The sequence below is a fragment of the Protopterus annectens genome, chromosome 4.part1, assembly GCF_019279795.1.
Source record: "Protopterus annectens isolate FY-2018-M chromosome 4.part1, PAN1.0, whole genome shotgun sequence".
NCBI classification, from domain to species: Eukaryota; Metazoa; Chordata; order Ceratodontiformes; family Protopteridae; genus Protopterus; species Protopterus annectens.
Window position 1 is genome coordinate 277,789,030 of NC_056734.1, and position 24,784 is coordinate 277,813,813.

Sequence of the window (24,784 nt, forward strand, 5' to 3'; positions counted from 1 at the left end):
AAATAAATGCAGGTTTCTCCTACATGTTACAGAGTGATACTGGATTGAAGCTCCAACTGAATTAATACAACTGGTTGAAGTTTCAGTCTGATAACTTAAATCTAAAATAGGCATTGTTTGCAGGAGGCTAGCCACCTCTGCAGCCCAATGTGAGGGCTTTGTCCCTGCCTATAATTATATAGTCCTACTTATATCCTACTCCATCATTAAACAACTATGAAAAAGAAGAGAAATCTCAACAAAAAGTGAATTACTTCCAGTGCCATAGTAGAAACAGCACTGGCAATAATTTCCAAAGAGAAAATGCAATTGATGAGTTGCAACTTGTCCATTTGTGACCAGTGAGTTGCAGCTTCTGTCACTTTATACTTGAGTACCAGTATTAAAGGTTAAATCCAACATCAGTGTTTTATAATCATCATACTAAATGAATTTAGTTGCATGGAATAGTTATCTGGGCGGTGTACACCAGCCTCTTACAGGCAGTCTTGTGCTGGATGCCACAGTGTTGAAGCAGCATATGTCAGGTAGTATACACAGCAGAATTGGCAGGTGTCTGAAAGTACAGTTTGCCTACTAACCAACCTATATAAAGTTGCAAGGTTTCAGCAGAAAATGCAAGAGATATGTGCTACTTTTCACAGAAATACATATAACTGAAAAACCTGATACATGAGCCAAACTGTTTGAAAGGATGGAGGTCTTATTCTGACCCCTGAAATAAACTAAGGGTAAGAAAAAATAATAAAGGGTTCAGGAGGTAAATCCTTATGCATGTACAAGAGCTGAGTGTGAAGGGACCTCCTGCCCCACACAGAAGAAACTGCTGCCTTTTTCAGATTTTTCCATCTGCAAGCAGCAATAGCAGATTTCAGCTACACTCTATGCTTAAAATTGCAAATTTCTTGAGCGTGTGAGGTACAGTGGAGGTAGTTGGTTCTGAAGTATATAAGCAATCACCAAAGACACTTGTAGAGTAGGATGCACAAGAAATATGCATCCCACTGCATGCTACAGAGCAGGCATGAAAGGCTGAGGCAGTATGCATGGAGGCTTATGCATGCCTGTACTGTTTGAAATTAAAGGTGCTTCAGTTTCTCATCAGCCTTTGATGGCATTTTGTAAGAGTATTTAATTGATGACCCAAACTGACTGCTATATTGGATTTTTGATCTATCTGTTGGAGAAGTGGAAAATGACATGCCCTATAAGGATATACAACTGTAAGCAGAGTACATAATGTACTTGTCTCTGATCATATAGATTCTCAGAACAGGAATGTTAAAATAAGATATGTACTCTACTCCTGGGTATATAGAAATGAAATATTTCCAGTGGGAGTACATGCTTATTTATCATGATGGTAATCTGTACATTGTTCAATACCAGTGGACAGTTATTTATCTGATTCCTTCTTAGATGTACTAGTTTGCAAAATGCAGACATAGTGAGACTTGTATGCGTGGCACAAATGGGGAAATAAGTATTCACACATTATAGGAATCTGCTAAGGTGAAATAAGTGGAAAAATACATTTTGTATGAGTACCACAGTTGATGGCATCAGGTTAAAAATAGTGTTTTATATGCTTCAGAAAAAGACACATGCATTATTGCATTTAAGCTGTGCAGAGAGATGGCAACTTAATGACAAGACTTGTGGAATGAATCATTTGGCATTATTTTAGATATGTTGTCAAAGAAAAGATAAGCTTTATTTAGACACACATTTAAAGTAAAACTTGTAATGAGCATTATTGTTACACAGTAATACAAATATATGAATGACAGAAGCAGCAATTGGGAGTTAAGCTGTTTATAACTACAGACATACAGTAAAAGCATAAAGCATTATTTTTAGTTGTTTGAAGAATATGACTGTTATCTTAGCAATGTGGCATCCAGTCCTACTATGCTCACATGTACACTGATACATATACATAAACGCTTGCGTACACACAGACACACACATGCACACACAAGCACACACAGACACACACACACACACACACACACACACACACACACACACACACACACACACACACACACACACATGCACGCACGCACACACACACACACACACAAGAAATCTGGGCACTTCTTGATAGAAAAGTGACATGAACAGATCTACCTTCACCTTTTACACTCACCTTTTCACAACTACTTGGAAAATGTCATCCTAGGAGATAATTTTCTTCAAGATAATTTCACCATAGCAGAAATAGTACATTAGTGAATGCTTCATGATGACTCTGAATTTTGTTGTGTTTAGAGAAGATTTACACTACTTATTGTTGTTGTTTGTCTTTTCAGATTTTCCCATTTAGGGGTCACCACAGCAGAACTCCGGTCCGCTAACGATTGGCAGTAGATTTTTATGGTGCTGAGTTGCCAGCCTGACACCCAACCTTCAGCGAAGGCACACCCATTCATACATGTCTTTCAGAGGCCACTCGACCGTGGGGAGGACATGCAGACTCCATACAGAAGGCACTCTAGCCAAGAATTGAACAGGAGAACCTCTTGCTGTGAGGCAACAATGCTACCGCTGTACCACCGCTGCTCAAGATCTTAATTTGAAGTCATGGGTTTGATTACTTCAGTCTCCAGTAACTATTCTTCAACTTCAAGCAAGTCAGTTAAGTAGTGCTTCTAGACTGTCCCTGAAAAGAGGCCTTGCAGCTACAGATAGCTTATGATAATTAAAGAAACACTTATCTTTATTTTGTACTTTGATAATGGCTTCATTTAACTGAACTGTTTTATTGCACTTCCTTTGTTTGTTGTTCCTTTCCTGCAGTTAAAGGGAGATGTTATTTCTTCCGATTCAGATGCTTATTGACATATACTCCTAATCTTAACAGCTTAAAGTGCATCCAGATTCTAAAATAGCAATTTTAGTTAGCATCCTTGTTTCTGATAATACTTATGTTCTGACTAAGGTATTAAAAGATTCTTAATTTTATTTCATCTTATTATATGAAAATCCTTGACATATAATGCTCAGTGGTTTGTGCATGCTTATGTATGAAAGTGTGGTCATGTGTGTGTGTGTGTGTGTGTGTGTGTGTGTGTGCCTGTGCAAATTTGATGGTAGTAAAGATTAGAGTTTTACAAATGCTAAGCTCACTATCAAATTGATACTTGACTATTGAGTCCTATATGGAAAAATGGTTAACTTTATTGATGCAACGTAATTAAAAACACATTAAAGTCACAACTAGAAAACAGAATGAGTAACTTTGATATTTGTATGTGGGGTGGGGGCATTGCCCCCACACATCATCATATAAGAGGCTATATCTCCTGCACCTTTATATAAAATGAATGCCCATTATTGCCAGGGGAGGCTGGAACTGTTGAAATGCTGGGATACAGTCCCTTCACCTTTGTAGCGTTTGCAATTTTTTTTAAGTCTAAATTTATATTCTGCAGCAGTCTTTGTTATTTATTTTTTATTATTTTATTTATTGTTATTTATTTATTACCAAAAACACATAAAGTGAATCAAAGCAACGGAGAACTATAAAATAAAAACTTTTAATAGAATGTTAGCGCTTTCACAGTATATTGTGACTGCTTCATCAGACGTAAAAGCATTGAACACTTAGTAAATGATAAAAAAGACACATGATCAACATTATCCTGTCACCATGACAACTAAAACCATATACAATTATCTTAAAGTAGTATACCAATTCATTAATAGAATGCAGTGTAAAACATACATGCTATCTACATAATGGTCTACTCTTTAAGATAGGTTTCAATAGAAGTTTTTCATTTAATCCTTTGCCAATGTTGGCCCTAAGTCTAATTATCCTTCTAATTTCCTCTACTTCTTTTGATTCTCTATGTCACCATCTCTTTCATTCTTTTCAACCTGTTCTATCACCATAAATCTGAAAGTATGTGTAGCATCAAAAGTTAATACATGTGTTGATAGGGTAATAGTAGCACTTCCTATTCTAATGTCATACAGATGTTCCCTAACCCTATCTCTTAATCTATGGTTAGTCTTCCCAACATAAAACATAGAACATATATTGCAGATAGCTAAATACACTATGTTTTCAGAATTACATTCTGCTCTAACATTGAATCTAAATAGTTTTCCATTTTCTGGGTGTTTAAATATTCCCGTAGAGTCTAAATATGTACAGAAATGACATCTTCCATGGGCTATATTTGCCTGTATCTCCTTCCACTAAGTTCTGCACTCTACTTCTAGGGTAACGCAACAATCTTTTTAATGACTTCTTGTTTTCAAAGAGGAAGGTTGGTCTCTCACCTACTACATGCTTAATACTGGGGTCACTGGTTAATATGGGCCAGTATTTCTTATAAACTTCTGTTACTTTATTAATATCATTGGTGTAGTAAGTTGATACACCTATTGTCTCCTTTTTATAGCCTTTATCAGTTTTATGGCCAGGATAATTTTCTGAAAAATATGGTTTTGCTAATGTGGGTCTAATTTCCGAAATCCCATTAAGGGTACTAAGGGTATTTACTGATAGATCATCGTAACCTCTTTGCTTAAATGTTTTCTTCAAATTATCTGTCTCTTCATGGAAATTAATTTCCTCTGCATTCAACCTGGATGCTCTCATGCCTTGATCTTTCACTATATTTCTAAACACATGTGTAGGGTGCATACTCGTTCTATACAACAGCGTGTTTCTATAACATGGTTTGCTATATAGCTTTGTACTTAATCCACTGTCACCTTTCCTATAGATTTTTGCATCCAAAAAATCAATTTCATGTGTAGATTCATTGACTGTGAACCTCAAAAATGATGTGTTGGTGTTCAAGTATATTCATTTACAATGTCCTATAGCACAAGCTTTCTGCCAAGATCTTAAAAAGCCCATACTGCTGTAGGCAGCCAGTAAATACAATAATCAAACATTATAATTGTCTATGTAAAAGTGCAACTGTTATGGTGATCAGCTGGGATTAGCAGCCAAAAATAGAATGAGAATGAACTGTTTACCTTAACAGTCACAAATTAGAGCTCTTGGCAGCCCCACCTGATGCTGTGATGTTGCTTGACACACTCAGGATGTGAAACAAATCCTTTTAAGAGATTTTGGAAGATAAACTGATTCTAGAATCACATGGTAATCCGAGTTTATTCATTTCTTGAAGGGAAAAAAATAAACCACTTGAGAATCAATAATTCTGGTCTTGAAATTTGAAATCATAAGGAAGTTTATGAGGTTTGCCTTAGAGTCAGATGAAATATATTTTGTAAGGTAAGACAGGTATTATAACATGTGGTATACATAAACCTACATTTCTTCAGAGCAGAGCAACAATTTTAAGACACTGAAATATCCATAGATATATTTGTTGTCATTTCTGTTCATTGGCTCAATAGCTTTCCTGCTTGACTTGCTGAGGACAAGGTCAGGAACTAGCTTATCACATGTAGCAGTTTCCCATCTGACTTCATATTTGGGATACATTATTTGCAAAACTATGGGCATTATGACTGCTTCTGAATAATGGTACATGTTAGAATTAGTAATATACCCTCTTTTTTCTAGTGGTTGGAAACAGGTAGATTGCATCTGTCTCATTCTACCAGGACTCCAGTGGCATTTTAACAGTTTACTGTGGCAGACTTTGATGAGTTGTATGAACTGACATTTTAATGGTGTTTTAGCCATTCTAATTTTGAACTTGCATTTAAAGGGGATATCCAGAGAGGACCAGCATCCTAAAAGGCACTGTAGCTTATTCTTATAATAAGGAGTAACTGATTTGCTGTAAGAAATTATGGATCTTTTAGCTGAATTCATAGTTACCACATGAATCTTTTTGCACTGCTTTGCGAAGTGGAATCTCTTGCTTATGTTTTACCAGTGAGCAGAACTAATTATATAGATTATGATTATTGAAATAGATGCCAACTTAGTTGAAAGAAGAGTTCTAGGAATGTTATGAAAAACTACAAATAATCTGCATAAAGAGCAATTCTATGCTAGTCTACCTTTAACTGATGTAAGGACTAAAAGGACCATACAGAAAAAGTTAAAGTTTCTGTATCCAGACAAATAGTAGTTGGGATAATAGGAGTAAATCTGTTGGTTACCCTACTCTAGGAACTGAAATTTCATACATATACATTACATTAACAGATGTACAGGCAGGTGAAGAAAAACTGGATGTCTTAGATAACTCATCTCAAGGCTGTTGGTGGTCCTGTCCACATCTAGGGAACATATTAGCACAAATATGTTGATAGTGTGTAATGGGTTTACCTTCATAATGTTGATCACATATAATCGACCGGCCACATCACCGAACCATTTCTGCAAAATCAAAACTGCAAAATCTTTCAAATGTCAAAAAAACTTTGAATTTCAACATTTCCAACCACACCACACCTCCACACCAGTGCTAACATGGGTCAAAAAGGGGGCGAGATTTTGTCATTCAGAAATTTGGTGTTCGACATTTTGAAGAGTCCCAGTTCGGTATTCGCAGAAAGCAGTGTCAACCATAATGTGATCAGCATTATGAAGGTAAACCTTGTAATGTGTTAATAATAGGGCTGCTGATTAGTTGCTGTTAACTTGTCCAATTAACATGGAAAATTATCAGCAATTAGAATTTTTAATGCAACACCTACATGTGTTATTTAATTCCCACGTTGTTAAATAAGCAGCACCAAGTCAGCTTCACTTGATCACTTCCTGTGTTGTTTCTGACCTTCCTTTCATGAGTAATAAATAGAAGTTGGTTCAAGCGGTTCAAATGGAATTACACTATTCAGTAGTGGCACGATCAGGGGGAATTTATGAGAAAATTACTACTTTTGAGTTGCTTCAAAATAGAATCAAAGGTGGAAAGAACAATTTTGAATGCAAAGTTTGTTTTAAAAACTAGTGATACCATGGTTTGCAAATATTGAAAGAAAGACTTTAAATATAATCACAGCAATTTGCTGCTGAATTATCACCTGTGAATCAAGCATGCATTTATTGCTCATGATGAGCCATAAACATTGGCCTTATTGTCAACTAAAGTTGAATCAGTGCGTCGCCAGACTACATTAGTTGAACTTCAAGAGATGGCAAAACCAATGGATTAAGGGAAATCCAACAATGTTATTAACACCATTGCAAGATGGATTGCTGAGAATAGTCAACCTATTAACATTATCACTGGTGAAGGTCTCCAGGACATTATTTGTGTCACCAGTGGAAATCTGTCATATACTTTGCCTTCCAGGTCCATCATTTGCAATTGAATTGATTCTTTGTACGAGCAAGAGAGAGAGAAAATAATTCAGGTTATGGCAGGAGTTGAATCTATAGCTTTAATGGGCGACTATTGGTCGTCCATGGCTAATGATAGTTACATTGGTGTTACTTGTCATTTCATTGACAAAGATTGGGTTTCTCACTTCTTTGCACTATGTGTTAAGCAAATGAAGAATGACACTATTCAGAAAACTGTGCAGAGCATTCTTCATCAGAGGTGAGATCATGGAGAATTTATGAGAAAGTGACTACTTTTGGTGCCGACAATGCACATAATGTGACAGCTGCTGTAGGAATGCTGCTGCCATTTCAGAATATGCTCTGTGCAGCATGTGGCCTTCTGTTGTCTATAAATAAAGCAGTTACAGAGTCTGGAATTGAAGGCCTCCTAGCTAAATGCCACAAAGTTGTGGGACACTTTGAACACAGCCCTGCGAACAGTGGCTGAGTTGACAATGCAGCAGGTGCAACTGTATCAACGACAGGAGAAGTTAATTCAGGATGTTCCCACTGTCTTCTTATACACTTTTTAAGCACAATCTGAAACTCTATCTTAAAACCCATTGGTTATGTCCCTGTACAAATCCAGACTAATCCTATCTGGCTCCCTTCTCTCTCTTGCTATAGACCTTATATCTGCACTGACTTTTGTCAGTATCCACCTATTACTTATCCTTTACAAAGACATATCTTAACACTTTACAGCTAATTAAACTTGTATAGCCAAGTCTTTTGTAAATAGAGTGTAAAATACCTCATCTAATGCTTCCAACAAATTCTGTACAATCTGTGCAAGTTGTTTTTTTTTTTTTTTTGCAATTGCTGAAACTTTAAGTATGAATCTGTACCATAACTTGTTACCTAAATTTATGTTTAAACTGTGTAAATGTTTGAACTGTTGAAACCTTAAGTTTGTATCTGTATAATAACCTTACCTGAATAGTTGTACTAATGTAACTTCTTAGAGCTTATCTCCCCAGGGCTCTAATGAAAATGTACATGCATCCAGTTAGACCATCCCTGTCAACAAATGTAAAATAAATAAATAAAGATTTTTAGACTTAAATTTAGCAGAGCTACTGGGCTGAATGACTAATGATTAATGTAAGCTTTAATGGTTTAAACAATGTTATAACAATATGCTTCATTAAGACTGAAATAGTGGATTCATGTCAACTGTCCCAAACCTCTGAAGTGACTTTGCTAAAACTACATTCAGCAAACATGAGTAAAACTTTTTTTGCAGAGTAAAGAACTCGGCACCACAATGTGGGGAACCCCTACCATTTAACTTTATATCTACATCTATCTATATATATATGTATATATATATATATATATATATATATGTATATTTATATATATATATATATATATATATATATATATATATATATATAGATAGATAGATGTGTATATATATATATATATATATATATATATATATAATATATATATATATATATATATATATGTGTATATAGATATATATATATATATATACACATACACACTAAATTCACAATGAAATAATAGTGAACAGAATGCCAATATCAGGGAGTACAGAGGTGAGTATGACGATTGACATTATCCACATGGCTTGGGTAACATAGATAATGAAGAGGCCATTCTGTTTGTCAGACAGCTTAATGGTGGCTAACATATAGTTTAGTAAGAGAGAGGCAGAGAGAGAGAGAAAGAGAGAGAGAGGTAGAGTTACAAGATCACAAAGAAAATTGTCCAGCATGCAACTCAGGAAAATTTCCTCCTAGTAAGCAAAGGGTATCGAGGTAAATTAGAAACTGTAATGTCATTCCTAGTGAAGTAATCAGCCTTCAGAATAAACCATTGGTGACTACAGTCAGCTGTCCAGCAGTGGTCAGATAAGGCTTTAATATCTACAGAGTCTGGACTGTAGACCTGGAAATTGACTAAAGTACAGGAGCTCAAGAAACTACTCATGGCTTAGCATTTTACGAAGAAGAGGAAATGGGTGGACCAGAAGAAGAATTACAGTGTCTGAAAATGAGTGAAGAGGATTGTATATAAATATAGCTGATTTAGATGAGGAGATAAGGTATGTAAGGAAAGTGGTGTAGGAATGCAGAAGTCCAGAAAATTATTAAAAGAAAGGAGTGCAAGAAGAACTGGAAGATGGATCTGGCTAAGATGGAATACTGACTGGCTAACAGAGAAGCTGGTAGAGTAGTCACAGTGGTAAAGAACAAGTTGTCAGAGAACCTATTCTAGCTTCTGAAAATGACTCAGCAGATATCAGAAAGAAGCTCTGTCTGGTTCACAGCAATGAAAGAAAAGACAAAGAAGATAGTTGATGGACGCTATTCAAAAGGGATGCAGACAACATTATGTCAAGACCCCAGAGGGCATCAAGTCCATATGTACAGAGTACTTCAAGATGCTTCTGAATAAAGAAAACCCCACAGAAGATGAACTGCCTCATGTACAGTCTGTGATGAAGGAAGAAGTTGAACCCACCCTGAATGAAGCACAAAGTGCAGTAAGGAAAATGAAGACAGGAAAGTACAGCTGCAGTAGATACAGTCAATATGTTGGGTGTGTCAGAGACAAATGACTCTTGATGGTGCGCGTCACAGTGTTGATCAGCTAATCCATAGACCCACAAGGGGCTCCAATATCCTAGACCTGGTCATTACCAACATGGGAAATCGATGCTCCACACCTATGGTCACCCCCCGTTGGTCAGGTCAGACCATAAGCTAATCACTCTTAACATCCACATCCCACCCCCCACACCCCAGTAAGGAAACCTTAATAAAAAACTTCTCCAAAGCCAACTTCATGCTAATCAAGTCAGAAGTTACAAACTTCATGACACCCATGCAGATGGGAACTGAAAGTTCGACTGCTGAGTCCTACACTAAAGCACTTTATGAGCACATCCACTCATGCATGAATTGTGCCATCCCAAATAGAACCAAGATGCTCTCCCCCCAAAAAAGGAAGCCAATCTGGTGGTCCCCTGCCATAAACAAACTTTACAACAAAAGGAAGAAACTGTTGCAGAAAAGAGGAAAATCCCAGGATGCAAAAAACTCCCTTACCAGCCTCAGTAAAAAGCTGAGATCCCTCATAAAATCCTTCAAAGCTAGTTATGAAAATAAAATTGCCAAAGATTCCAAAGAAAACCACAAGGCATTCTATAACTATGTCAAGAATCTAAATGGCAATGCTCAGATCTGCTCTGAGCTACAACAGAATAGCATTAAATATACTGATCCCAAGGATATTGCCAATATTCTGGCAGATCGATTCAGTGCCAACTTCATCCCCCTCTCACCCCCTAAATGGCCCATCTCAGTACCGGAAGATTGCCAAATTCTGGTAGTAACGGCCACACAGGTAAAAAACACACTCTCCAAAGCTAAGAATACAGCATCCATGGGACCAGATAACATCCCAGGCTGTGTACTACATGAACTACAAAATGAACTGGCACCTCACCTAAGTGTCATGTTTAATCATACCCTCACCTCAGGCTTCATGCCCACTGAGTGGCGCACAGCTACAGTTATCCCACTCCACAAGGGGGGAACTAATGCCCTATCAGTCTGACAAGCCTGATCTGCAAGGTCATGGAACGTATTATCATGGAACTTATAAACAAATACATTGGCAACCTTAAAACACTGGACCCCACCCAGTTTGGGTTCGTAAAGGGCCGATATTGTCTCCTGAACCTGATTGACTTCTTCAAATCAGTCTCCAGAGATGTGGATGAAGGTAAGGCAGTCCACACAGCCTATCTGGACGTTGCCAAGGCCATTGACACCATCCTCCACTCTGGAATCATAGATAAACTTACTAAGCTGGGCATTAATCCCTACGTCACTCGATGGGTTGCCAACTGGCTTACTGACAGAACCCACACTGCAAAAGTAGCTGACTCCAAATCTAGCTCCAGACAAGTGACAAGTGGGGTATGTCAGGTTTCAGTCCTGGGACCTCTCTTGTTTGGCATCTACTTCTCTGAAGTACAGGCCAACAAAGTTTGCAGATGACTGCAAACTGGGAGCCATTATTGAATCCCCAAATTATGTCGATACTCTACAAAAGGGCCTTACAGAAACAGATGCTTAGTGCCAGAGCCACGGGCTCAAGCTCAATGCCAAGAAATGTATAGTTATCCTCTTTGGGAAAAAAACATTTACCCATGCATTACCACATAGGTGGCAGTACACTAAACACTGAAAGTGTGATAAGAGACTTAGGGACACAGGTGGACAGTGGTCTCACCTTCAATAACCACATCGCCACAACAGTCAGGAAATCCTTCTATGTGGCACACCTCATCACTAAGGGCTTTTCATCCATAAAAAAGGAGGTCATTGTCCCACTGTACTCATCCCTCATTAGACCCATTATAGAATACAATGCCCCATTTGGTATGTACCTCTCAAGACATCTGCAACAACTGGAAAGGCCACAGAAATACCTCACTAAAAGAATCACAAGCCTAAAGCAGATGCCCTATGCTGACCACCTTAAAAAACTCCAGCTATACTCTGTCACATATCGTCTACTCTGAGGTGATCTCTGCTTAACATACAAGGCCATGTCAAACCCAGAGTTGTTGGCCATGCTACACTTCCCAATCCCTCAGAGCCACACACTCCAGGGATCTAAACCTTGTCATCACAAGAAACAAAACATGCTGGAGGGATAGGTTCCTGACCCAGAGACTCCCCAGACTCTGGAATAGACTGCCCATACATGTCAAGCAGAGCACCTCTTTGGCCCTCTTCAAAAGGAACCTTGATGACTGGATGGGAGAAAGGAAATTCACCCCAGGGATCACGTCAGTTGCCCTGCTAGACAGGGGTCCAGGGAAGTAAATAGTGTGGGAAGAAATAGCCAGGGAATTGTTATGGCTAGGCTCATATAGGCCCTAGGGCAGATAGCCTAGTACCAACCTATGAACGCATGAGAGAGGAGCATCACAGATTATGGGAGAACAGCCATTCTAGTGCCAGTGTAAAAGAGTAAAGAGGCTATTCACATCTGCAGACAGTACATCAATAACGTACTGGCAAACTGGATGAAGTGCTGGGTGATTGATAAATAAGTTCACAGAACATTAGAAAGTAAGCTGGGGGGATGAGCTGTTTGGATTAGTTCAGGAACAGTACAACCAGAGTAATATTTGCAGTGTCTCAGATACTGGAAAAGGAGCTGGAGATGAGGAAAGAGTCTGACTGGGTATTCTGAGATATACAGAAACATATGAAAATGTCCCAAAGAAGTTGGTTTAGGCAGTCCTGTAATGGTTTAAAGTCCCAGAAACATTGATAGAATTTGTGCAGACTATGTACATGGACCAATAACACAGGTAAAGACAGTGTTTAGACTCACTGGGGAGGGGTGCAAGTGGATGAGGTTGTGCATCTAGGTTGAGCTCTGAGTCCACTCTTGTTCTTACTGGTGATGGACTATATTAGCAAATAGGTTAGAAGGGACATATCAGTAAAGCTACTGCATATAGATAATGTGGCACTACAAGCGGACTTTGAACAGGAACTTCAACAAATTATAGAGGACTAGAATAGAGGGCTGAAGGCACATGGGATGGAAATGGATACATATTCTTCATGGTAGCAAACTGGAATATCAGAAAAAGCTAAAAACTGAAACAGAAGGGGAATATAGCAGAACAGGTTAACATCTTCATGTGCCTGAGAAATGTGATTGAGGAGAAGGGAAATCTGAATAAGGATGTCAAAGCTACAATAAGGGTGCTGCAGGTAACTGGCACAAGTTGTCAGGCATATTGTGTAACAGAAGCATGCAAAAGAATCTGGAAAATAAGGTATCCAAAATGGTGGTAGGATCAGTGCTACTGCACACACTTAAGTCTGGGTAGTGAAGGCGGAGCAGCTGAAGAAGCTAGGAGTGATGGAGGTGAAGTGCCCCTTATGGGTAGTAGGATGCATACTATGGGGAAGATAAAGAAATGAGGATGGCAGTGCTTAAACTAAAGTAGCAAAGGTTGCAGAGAAGATCAAGGAGAAGAGAACAGCAGAGGTTCAGTCACATATAGGAAATAAGTGGAGGATTTTGTAAAGCAGATTTGGGAAAAACACTTAAAGAGCATGAGGAAATGAAAATGTGCAGTCAAGAGGCTGATGGATGGCATGACAGGAGACTTTGACAGTTGGGCATGGCTGGTAAAGAAGAAAGAATGACACTGAGTTAAGAGAGGTGGAAATAAGGTATTCAATACCCCAACAAATACAACATTGTGAAAAGTTATTATTGTTTGCTTCATTATTCATTCATTTTTCCATACCTTATTATCTTATTGATGGTCAAAGGACCTGGAGCCTTTCCCAATAAGCAATGGGTGCAGGACAAACAAAAAATCCTGGAGAGGATGCCTGCATGTTGAAGTGTAGCTGTATCATTTTATGTTAAGAGTTCTATCTGTAGGCAGCCATATGTAACTTTATATCTGCAGAATTCTGTATTTAGAATCCTAGCTGTAGAATTTTATTTTTAGAACTCTGTTTTTAGAATTCTGCCTGTAGAAATGTGCATTTAGAATTATTTTCTTAAAATTCAGTGTATAGGCTTCTATCTGAAGAGTTCTGTGCTGAGAGTTGTAAGAACTATATCTGTAGAATTCTGTCAGTAGAAATCAGCAGTCAGAAATTTATTTGCATTTTCTATGTATAAAATTCTATATGTGGAAGTCATTTGCTTAGAATGTTATATATAGAATTTTGTGCTTAGAATTTTGTCTGTAGAAATCCAAGTCTTAATTTATGTCTGCACAATTTTATGTTTAGAATTCTATCTGTAGAATTATGTTTAAATTCTATTCATAGAATACTCTATTTAGAAATTTGTAGAGTTCTTTGTTCCGAAGTCTTTCTGTAGAATTATATACTTAGATGTCTGACTTTGGATTTTATCTTTTGATGTCTTTGGTAAGAATCCTATATGTACCATTTCATGTTTGGAATTCTAACAGAATTTTAAGTTTAGAATTCTGTCAGCAGAATTTTGTGTTTAGATTTGTATCTGCATAATTATTTTTAAATTTTAATTTTGTATTCCAAAATAACATGATATGAATTCCAAAAAATAAACAGGTTAATAACTTATGTTCTATAGTAATATAATAACAGCTATGAATGAAAAATAGTGCTGTGATGTAATTTATATAGATTTAACTTCAACATTTGACAAGGTCATACACATAACACTGATCAATAAATTAGTGCAACTAGGTATTGATGTACTCTTAATAAGATGGATAGTTTCATGGCTTACAAATAGGACATGGCAAGTATCATACAGAAATTGGACAGGCGGAATTGGTTACGGTCAGGGTGTCCCACAGGGCTCTTTCCTAGGCCCTTACTTGTTTTGATTGTATCTTTCAGACCTAACTTTTTCATCTGATGTGTTCCACAGTCTATATGCAGATGACCAGAATTTGGGTAAACTGATTATATGTGTTACAGATAAGGCATGTCTGCAAAATAACTTGACTAAATTGACCATTTGGGCACAAGAGAATAATATGCTGATAAATACATCAAAACCTAAGCATATGAGATTTGGTAGGCATAAATTGAAAGGTGAATATTTAATACAGCACACAGTGATTGAAACTGTAAACTCATGTAAGGACCTGGGTATATGCGTAGATTCAACTATGAGTTTTTCTAATCATATCAACCAATTGGTTAATGATAGTTATATAACTATAGGTTGTATAAAAAGATTTATAAAGTCTAGCAAATCAAAAATAATGAAGTCATTATTTGTTAGTTACATTAGACCCAAACTTGAGTATGGAATAACAATATGGAAACCCTATAATAAAACAACGTGAGTAAACTGAAAAGAGTACAACTGAAACATACGAAGGGTATCCATGGATGTGACAATTTAAGTTATTACGAAAGACTAAATATATGAACGTGTACAGTGTCTCTTACATGTCTAAGAGGAAATCTTATTCAGGTATATAGGGCATTTAGTGATGACTACCTCTGGGAATGTTTGGGGTTAACAAAAAGTACTAGGGAATCATCAGACAACCTATGTAGAAGATTATATAGGAATAAGAAGTGTACTAATTGGTTCTCTGACAGAGTAGTTGATGCATGGAATAGACTACCAAATTACATTAAAGCAAGTACTAGTTCAGATATTTTTAAGAACAGCCTGGATACTTATTATGGGAACAAGTATTTTGGTATATTGGCAAGCTAGAAGGGCATTAATACCCATGCTTGAAATATTTGTATGTAAGTATGTATGTATGTATGTGCAATATAATTAAAAGGATAAGAGAACATGAGAATTATTTGGTACAGAATATTTATATGGGGGGGTGAAACCACACTTGGAACATGCAAAGGATAACACATAGGAAAGGGGGACTACATAACAAATTAGAGTATTGAAAACAATCCCATATTGGTCAGGATTCAGAAAAAGACGTCTGTAGTCATATTAAATGCATACTGCAGGTAGATTGATTTACATGATTGTAGACAAAGCAATTCAGAGACAGCTTTAGCTATAATGAGGAAAAACTCATTATTGGCTAATCTGCATAGATCTGAATCAGTGTTTTGTACTGCTAGTGCTAAAAGCACCTTGTGGTGATTGTGTGCCCTGGCAGCCCGTGCATCGTATTGGCATAGACACCATTCCTCTCAAATGTCCATGAGTTTGCCAAATGTCCATTCTGTTGTCTCATATATTTTCTGTGCCCCTCATAACATTTTTCATCATTTGCTAAGTGTTAAAGGCTTATAGTCAGTAGGTAATGGCAAACCTAATAGAATTACACTTATTATTATTTAGAATATGCTTGTGGATGCAATACCTGATATTCCATTAAGTATCTAAATGTATTAAAGTAATATTTAAAGTGATCTTAAGTGAGTCAATTTATTCCTACATTATTTTTGGCTTTTTCCATCATTCTTGAGCAGTCTTATTGAGGGCATTCCTGTGTCTACACACACACACACACACACACACACACACACACACACACACACACACACACACACATGCATGCACACACAGCCATCCTACTCCAATCATAGCCCTACAGATACATACAGTCACTCCCACCACTACTACACTGCTGAACTTTGCTTAACTTATCTGGAAGGGGTAACTGCCGCCTGTTTGCTGAGTTAATTTCTCAGCTGACCATGTTAATTTACATAGCTAATAGCTAAGTAATTCTCTGCATTGGTCAGCAGCATAACTGGGTAATTGCAGGCATTTCTGGGGAAGAAAACATTGCTAGTTGGCATTAGCCACTCTTCTGGATTGCTTCATTACCCTTTTACATGGCCGGTAGGACTATCATTTGAAATTATGTTTTCTGCTCTAGAAAAACACGGTACAAGGGTGGTCGCTGAGTTGGAAAGGGTTACTGTGAGTTGATTAGCTGCTCAAGGCAGGGTTTACCACTTGCAGTAACCTTTTTTGAATCCCAGTCATTATTCATATTAGATTATTCCCTCCTGTCACATCATTAGCATTATTTACCTTTAACACACATGATTTAGACAAGATATCCAACTAACTGTTCTCCAAAAAAGAGAGAGAAGATTTACTTTCCATTTTTAAATGATTAATATTTTAGTGTTCAGAGTAGCTATTTGTAGTTCCATATTCTCTCTTGAGAAAGGCTACCAAGATTCTCATGAAACTCCATTAAGAAAGTATATGGAAGGAAAACAACCCCCAGGATTCAGCAAGCTCTGCACGGTGTGCAGAAATAGTGCAAGAGCTGCTGCAGGCAATATGGCTGCCGTGTGACCCAGGAATAAGCTCCCGGGACATGCATGAGTGCTCCTGCACTATTCCTGCACGGACACAGCCCCTGTATGTTAATTACCTCATTTGCTGGTGAAAACCATGCAAATGAGATGAATTAGCGATCCAGGAAGCAGGCAGACGTCCGTGCAGGAATAGTGTAGATTGCAGAAATGTATTCAGCCAGTAGCTGAATACATTTCTGCAAACTACAAAACGGAGGCATGACAGCTCGTAAAAATGCATGTATTAGGAGGGTTAGGCATGCCAAAGGCCAAATATATAGCCATATACATGAAAAATCATTTCAAAATTATAAAACTTAACTTTTTTTGTTGGCTGATTTTGTCCGTTTAAGCGCAGGGCAGCAGTGCGCAAACAGGATTGGCCCGAAAATAAAAAAAGCTGGAAATAAGCTTTTAAACCAAAATCATAATTCTGCCATAATAGTCAATGGCATGCATAACACAACAAGACCATGGAATAGTGGTTGCTAAGGGGGAAGGCTGAGTGTCGAATTTGTAACCATGCATTAGCAGTCAATCCTATGTAAATGAGGGCAATGATACTGAATCACAGATTTCCACTCAGTGCTAGCTTGCACCCAGCTGTGTAGGTGCATTAAGACCACAGTGTAATCCTAAGAGCTAGATGACTTCATAAGGGTGTGTGTCATGCATGCTGTAAGCTTATTGGAGCCCTGTGGCCAGTGTTTGTGGTTAGCTAAGCACAGCTAAGGCAGGGGATGTGTCTAAGGCTGTATTGTCTTCCACTAAGAAATGCAGAGTGTGATCATGTCCAGGGAGGGCCAGTTTCTGCTAAATGGTGTTTACATTGCCTAAATGGGTGTGCGTGATGCACACCGGGTTTAAAAAAAAAACAGGAAATAGCAGCTCTGTTCACATCTGAACACTAGGTTTGAGCGGTGCACCTCAGGGCTTAAACAGGAAGGCAATGGGAAGGGAAAATAGCAGTAGGAAGATAATCAAGGAAAACTAGCATAGCTGGCAGGTGAACTGTATCAGAACCAGCCAATTACACAGGCAGCAGCCCAGCCCAGCCCAGCACACTACTATAAACTATGCTAACACCTTTCCCTCTGGTTTTTCCCACAAATTCTACACCACTGGTGTACACAAACAAGGAAATTTTACCAAACAAAAGCAACAAAATGATAGGGGCTGCTTTTTCTCTCATAAATCAACATGTGGAAGAGGCTGAGGGTGATGAGGATGAGAATGCTGATGACCAACCCACAGTGAGGAGAAGGAAAAGAGTGTACAGACCCAGGGTAACCTACCAGGGGCTAAATGAGCTGGAGATAGTGGAGCACTATAGGGTGGACAGGGACCTCCTACAGCAAATTGTTGAGCTGTGCCGGCCACGTCTCACACACAGAACCAACAGAGGGGAACCCATCCTAGTGGATACCAAGGTATGTGAAGGCTTAAGACTACTAGCCACAGGTACCTTCCAAAGGCCAACTGGGGATATCATGGGGATCTCACAGGCATCAGCATCCAGGGTACTCCACCAGTTCCTGGATGCCATGTCAGCACATGCCGGTGAGCACATATATTTTCTCAACACCTGTGAGGCATTGACCAGCAATATACATCTCTTCTACCAAACAGCAGAATACCCTGAGGTAGTGGGTGCTATAGACTGCATGCACATACACATCAAAGCACCACCCGGTGAGCGGGGTTGAGTCTACATAAACTGCAAGGGCTTCCCCTCCATCAACTGGCAGATCATGTGCAATGCCCAGGGCATTATAATGAATGTGTGTGCTGGCAGCCCTGGAAGCTATCACGACTCCCACATCTGGCATATGACACAGCTGTACCAGAGATTTGCCAATGGGGACATCCCATATGGCCACCTAGTGGGGGATGCTGGTTATGCACTGGAGCCGTGACTGATGTCACCCATCAGAAATGCACACAACCAAACAAGAGCTCCATAATGAGGCACACGCACAGACCAGAATCATAATAGAGTGTGTGTTTGGGATGCTCAAGTCAAGATTCTGGTGCCTGGACATATTCGGTGGAGCCTTGCAGTACTCACCAGCTACATGTACCCAAATTGTTATTGTATGTGCCATGCTATAGATATGATCCTGCGGAAACATCTGCAGCAGGAACAGCATGGAGCAGGGCCACACAGCCCCCCACCATTACCAAGGCCAGCACAGGCACAGAGTGACTCAGAGGAGGAACAACCTAAGCCTGCCCATGTAGGCAGAAGAAGGCATGCCCAGTATGCCCAGGCCTTGGCAAAGAGGCAATGCAGAGCACATACACTGACATGGTAGGAACCAAGGGAATTACACCTCTCTGACTTGCACATACAGTAAAAGGGATGCCAAACATGACACTACCTTTGCTTAACCATGTATAGGGAGTGTACTGTGTGCATCCAACACAGTCAGCCCTCCACCACCATCCTCAATACTGGCACAGCCACAAGGTAAGTCACGCTCACTATCAATTGCTGAATGTAGTAGTATGTTCTGCTACCTGTATCTATGGTATGGATATGAGCATGTTAGGGAATCGGGTGGCTGAATGGGATGGCAGCAGATAGTAGACACCTATATCAGCAGCATGAAATCCTTAACAAATACTGGTGTCAACATAGTAGGCAGTACTAGACAAGGTGACAAAACACACTGCAGTACATGTGTGTGCCCCCCCAAAAAATCCTATGTAGAAATGTAGTAACATGTATGTTTGGGTATAATAATGGTGGAGCACAGATTACCTGAGCTGACCAAAGTAGCAGGATGGATTGTTGCACGTGTACAATATGCAGGACTCCGTGTGTTAGGTTGTTGTGTGTTGTATTGTGTGAAAGTGGTCAGCATGCAGGCATGGAGAGTTGTGTCCCAGTGGCCAATGGCCAGTACTATTGATGACAGGGCCAAGTTCTCACAACTGCAGTGCCAAACACAGTGCATCCCAGCAAGATACAATCTAGTAGTAATCCATACTAATTCTTCATACATAATCTCCATCACCATCTGAAAGATGGACATGGCATGAATGTGGGCCCAGACATACAAACAGTACACAGGTGGAAGTACCCTAGACAGAGAGTGTATAAAATGTTACTGTCAAATGGACACACCTTTGTATTTGTCATACAGGTTATCAACACATTAGTTGGCTGTGTAGTATGGAATACTGATGTAATCTGGCCAAATACTGGCAGACCGCAAAGCAGGTATGAAGTACTGAGAAACTGCTGATGTCCCTGCACAAGCCAGCATAAGTGGAATGCCCCACGTATATCTTTGAGTCAGCTGCAAGTAGCTTCCATAGCGCACATGCACTCAGCTCACCCAAACATCAGCCACAGGTACCTCACAGGTCATATCCCTGCTGTTGGGAATGAGTACTATATGACCCCCACCTCTGTATGGGAATATACACAGAATACAGCATGCTGAAGAGGTGTCCCATGCAGGTGTGTCCCCTAGCTGTAAGCAGCACCCTGCCACCATCCACACCAATGGATTAATAAGGACAGAAACTATTGCCATTAACACCTTGCACACCTACCCTGTCAACCCAAGGGAATACAGTGGCTTGCAGGCTGGGACTGTAGGAGTGACATACTGCACTGGCCTGCTACAGATGGCCTGCATCACTGCCAAATGCTCTACAGTCCTCTGTCAAAGGCCTGTGTCTTGCCCATACTGCCAGTGTATGTTATCTCATGGACTCCCAAAGAACGACATAACACAGTCCACAAAAGACAAATGCAAGGCCATGTTGACAAATCCCAGTAGCATGTCCACCATGTCCTGCTGCATGAACTGTAGACCAACCCCTAAATACTGCTGGGATGAAGTGATAACTATAGGGATACTTATCAGATATTTTTTGCATAATGTTCGGAAGAGGATAGAATAACGGGGGGGGGGGTAGAAGCATGGACGCCATGGAGTGTGTGAAGTCTGAAACTCAGATGTGTGCACATACTATCCCTACCTGCAAACATAGGAATGGGTGGCTACAAACCTGCTTGTAAACCACAATGTGAAGGGGTAATGTCCAGAAATATGAGCCCTGCCTCTGGGTAACCTGTGTGAATCTATACAGCTGTGAGGTATGGCCACAGCAGGATATGGCCTTTCTGTGATGTCGACAGATGTACAAACATGGGGTCCTCAGCCACCACAGTACCAAGGTGCTGAACCATTTACACAGACCCATCAGCAAGTGTCTGCAGATCCCCCTCCAGAATGGCATGATTGTGCAAGAATATGTAGGCTGCAGACCACAGTACTGGACAGAGCTTCATTCATTTTGTATTCCCCAGAAAATTACTGCAAGCAAATACGTATACATCTCAGTAGTTGATGACATAAAACATCACAGTGTAAAACAGTACATATGTCTGAATATCTCTGCTAACACCAAAACCATATAGCAGAAGCAACATAGACATAATTTGTTACAATATCCCACTATCCTTTGCCCTTTGTGACCCCATATTGTCAACCTATCTACAGATATCCTGCAGAAACAGGTTGCTAGCTGTAGGTGTAGAACACAAATGCCTGCACTGAAGTACAACCTACCTGGAATGGATTCACACATTCAATACAGAAAGTCATACTGGGCATGCTCCCACACTTAGAAACGAAGACCATGTCTGACAACAAAATGCTGAAGGGTCATACTGGGCATACTCCCACATGAAACCCACGTCTGGCAACAACAGTGGACTAAACATATCTGTCAGTGGCAGATGTCTGTGCACACACTCCACATTGCACACCAGTCAAGCTTTGCACACACATCGGATAGGAATACACACATATATCCAAGGACAAAACACTATAATAGGTCAAACATACACATACATAGAGGTGGGGAAGAGAGTGAGAGACTTTGACAAAGAGCTTCCCATCATGAGGCTTGTCCCACCCAGCCACATCCAATTGGCCAATACCGCATGATGTGAAAATGTCTATCACTGTAGACATTTGCTTCTGGTAGCCCTCAGCACTATAGTGTCTGTGGTGCTTGTGATAACTGTGTAACATGACAGTGCAAGTCATTATTCATCTAGCAGTTGTATACACGGTCCTGTCAAATGTAAACTTGTGTGTGACTGAGTGTTGTGTGTGCTTCCAGACGAATGGTTTGTGGCCCATTCACATATACTGCACTCCCCATTGCCCTACTTTAGCTAGCCTGCTGCTGTCATTCGCCTTGAAATACACCTATGAAGAAGAGCTAGCTCGATAAACTCTGTGGCGTGTGATATAACTGTGTAATGCTATAATATGATGTAGGATTTCTAATCCCAGACATGGCAACTCTGAAACTCTGTGTGTGTTTGTGTGTGTAGGGATCAATGCTTTTGAGGCCAGTCACTTCACTTTCCATTGCCCTACTTTCGCAAGCCTGCTGATGTCATTCACCTTGAAATACACCTTTGGAGAAGGGCTATCCCTATAATCTCCTTGGCATGTGTTATAACTTAGTAATGCTGTAGTGTGATGTACCTAGTAAGGTAGAAGTTCTAATCCCAAACACGGAAACTGTGTATGTGTTTGTTTATGTGTGTAGGGATCAATGCATTTGAGGCCAGTCACAGTCACTACACTTTCCATCGCCCTACTTGAAGGATTAGCCCTATAAGCTCCGTGGTGCATGCTATAATTGCATAATGGTATAGTGTGCTGTACTAGCTAGGTAGGAGTTCTAATCCCAGACATGACAATTGTGAAACTCTGTGTGCTTGTGTGTGTAGGGATCAATGCTTTTGAGGCCAGTCACAGTAACTACACTTTCCCTTGCCCTACTGTGGCAAGCCTGCTGATGTCATTCACCTTGAAATACACCTTTGGAGAAAGGCTAGCCTGGTAAACTCTGTGGTGCATGCTATAACTGCATAATGCTATAGTGTGATGTGGTAGTTAGGTAGGAGATTTTAATCCCAGACATGGCAACTATGAAACTGTGTGTGTGTGTGTGTGTGTGTGTGTGTGTGTGTGTGTGTGTGTGTGTGTGTGTGTGTGTGTGTGTGTGTGTTTGTTTGTGTGTGTAGGGATCGATGCTTTTGAGACCAATTGCAGTCACTACACTTTCCATTGCCCTACTTTGGTAAGCCTACTGATGTCATTCACCTTGAAATACACTTTTGGAGAAGGGATAACCATATAAGCTCCATGGTGCATGCTATAACTGAGTAATGCTATAGTGTAATGTACTAGTCAGGTAGGAGTTCTAATCCCAAACATGGAAACTGTGTGTGTAGAGATCAATGCTTTTGAAGCCAGTCACCGTCACTACACTTTCCACTGCCCTACTTTGGCAAGCCTGCTGATGTCATTCACCTTGAAATACACCTTTGGAGTAGAGTGAGCTCTATAAGCTCCATGGCATGTGCGTTAAATGCGCTACACTGTAGAAGAAATACATAGCTAGGTAGGGGCTTGAATCTCAGTACTGTCAAGTGTATGTTTGTCATCAGTATGCTGTGTGGAGGTAGCTGTGTTTGTGTGATAACAAGACTCATTGTGGAGCAAGTTTTGCAAATTTCTTATATTGAGGACCTACCTAATATATGTCACATGTCCACCTTACAAAGACAACAGATGTCAATCAGCAGAGAGGCTGGTGTAGACAATCCATGCCCCTACATGTTACATTATGGATTGGTGAACAATATAGGCAACCCTTGTATTACCCAGAGAGCACTCTCCACCCATGTCTCATGCACAACCACACTTGGCTAGGCAACAACCACTATATTGGTAGTTCCCTGCATATTGCCCACAGATAGTAACCACTGTGTGATTGCAGTGGACTACAGAGGACATGGCACCCTGTTCCATTCCTACAATAGGCAAATAATTGCTTACAGTGGTCCTTTGCTATGTTCCCCACTGGACGCCTGCAACAACTGTAGAGTCTGCAAATGTAACCCACAAAGGAAATACCATGCCTTATACAAATGCCCTGTATGGACATTATGGAATACCTGTATCATGCTGTCAATGTAGGTGTAGGCACAACCTCAGTTCCATAGCCAGTTCTCACCACATGAGGTCAGGAATGCCACATCAGATGATAACAATCTGTCCACATAACATGCCCCAGACACCCCAGGTACACTTCCACATGTCACAGAGCATGCATGTGGAACATGTGCACAACCCAGACACTGTCCATGTTATGGAATATAGAACAAATTCATGGCAAGCATTGCACAGCATTGGTCACCCACAATAGTAACCCAGATGAGTGGATGGTGAATACAATACCCACCTGTGTGAGCCAATCCAGAGACTACACCCCTGAGACACACTGCAGACCATTGTCATGTGGCCTGATGTCAATGTATACCCTTTGCCTAGCCTTGTACAGCCTTCTGGAACAATCAACTACTACACACCTATGAAGCAATGAACCCATACATGTCAGAACTGGCAAATCTGTGTCTGTGAGTGTGTGTGTGTGTGTGTGTGTGTGTGTGTGTGTGTGTGTGTGTGTGTGTGTGTGTGTGTGTGTGTGCGTGTTTGTGTCTATGTGTGTGGAGATTAATGATTTGGATGCCATTCACACTCAGTACACCTCCCATTGCCCTACTGTAGCATACCTTCTGATTTCAGTCACCTTGACATATCCTTTGCCCATATATCAG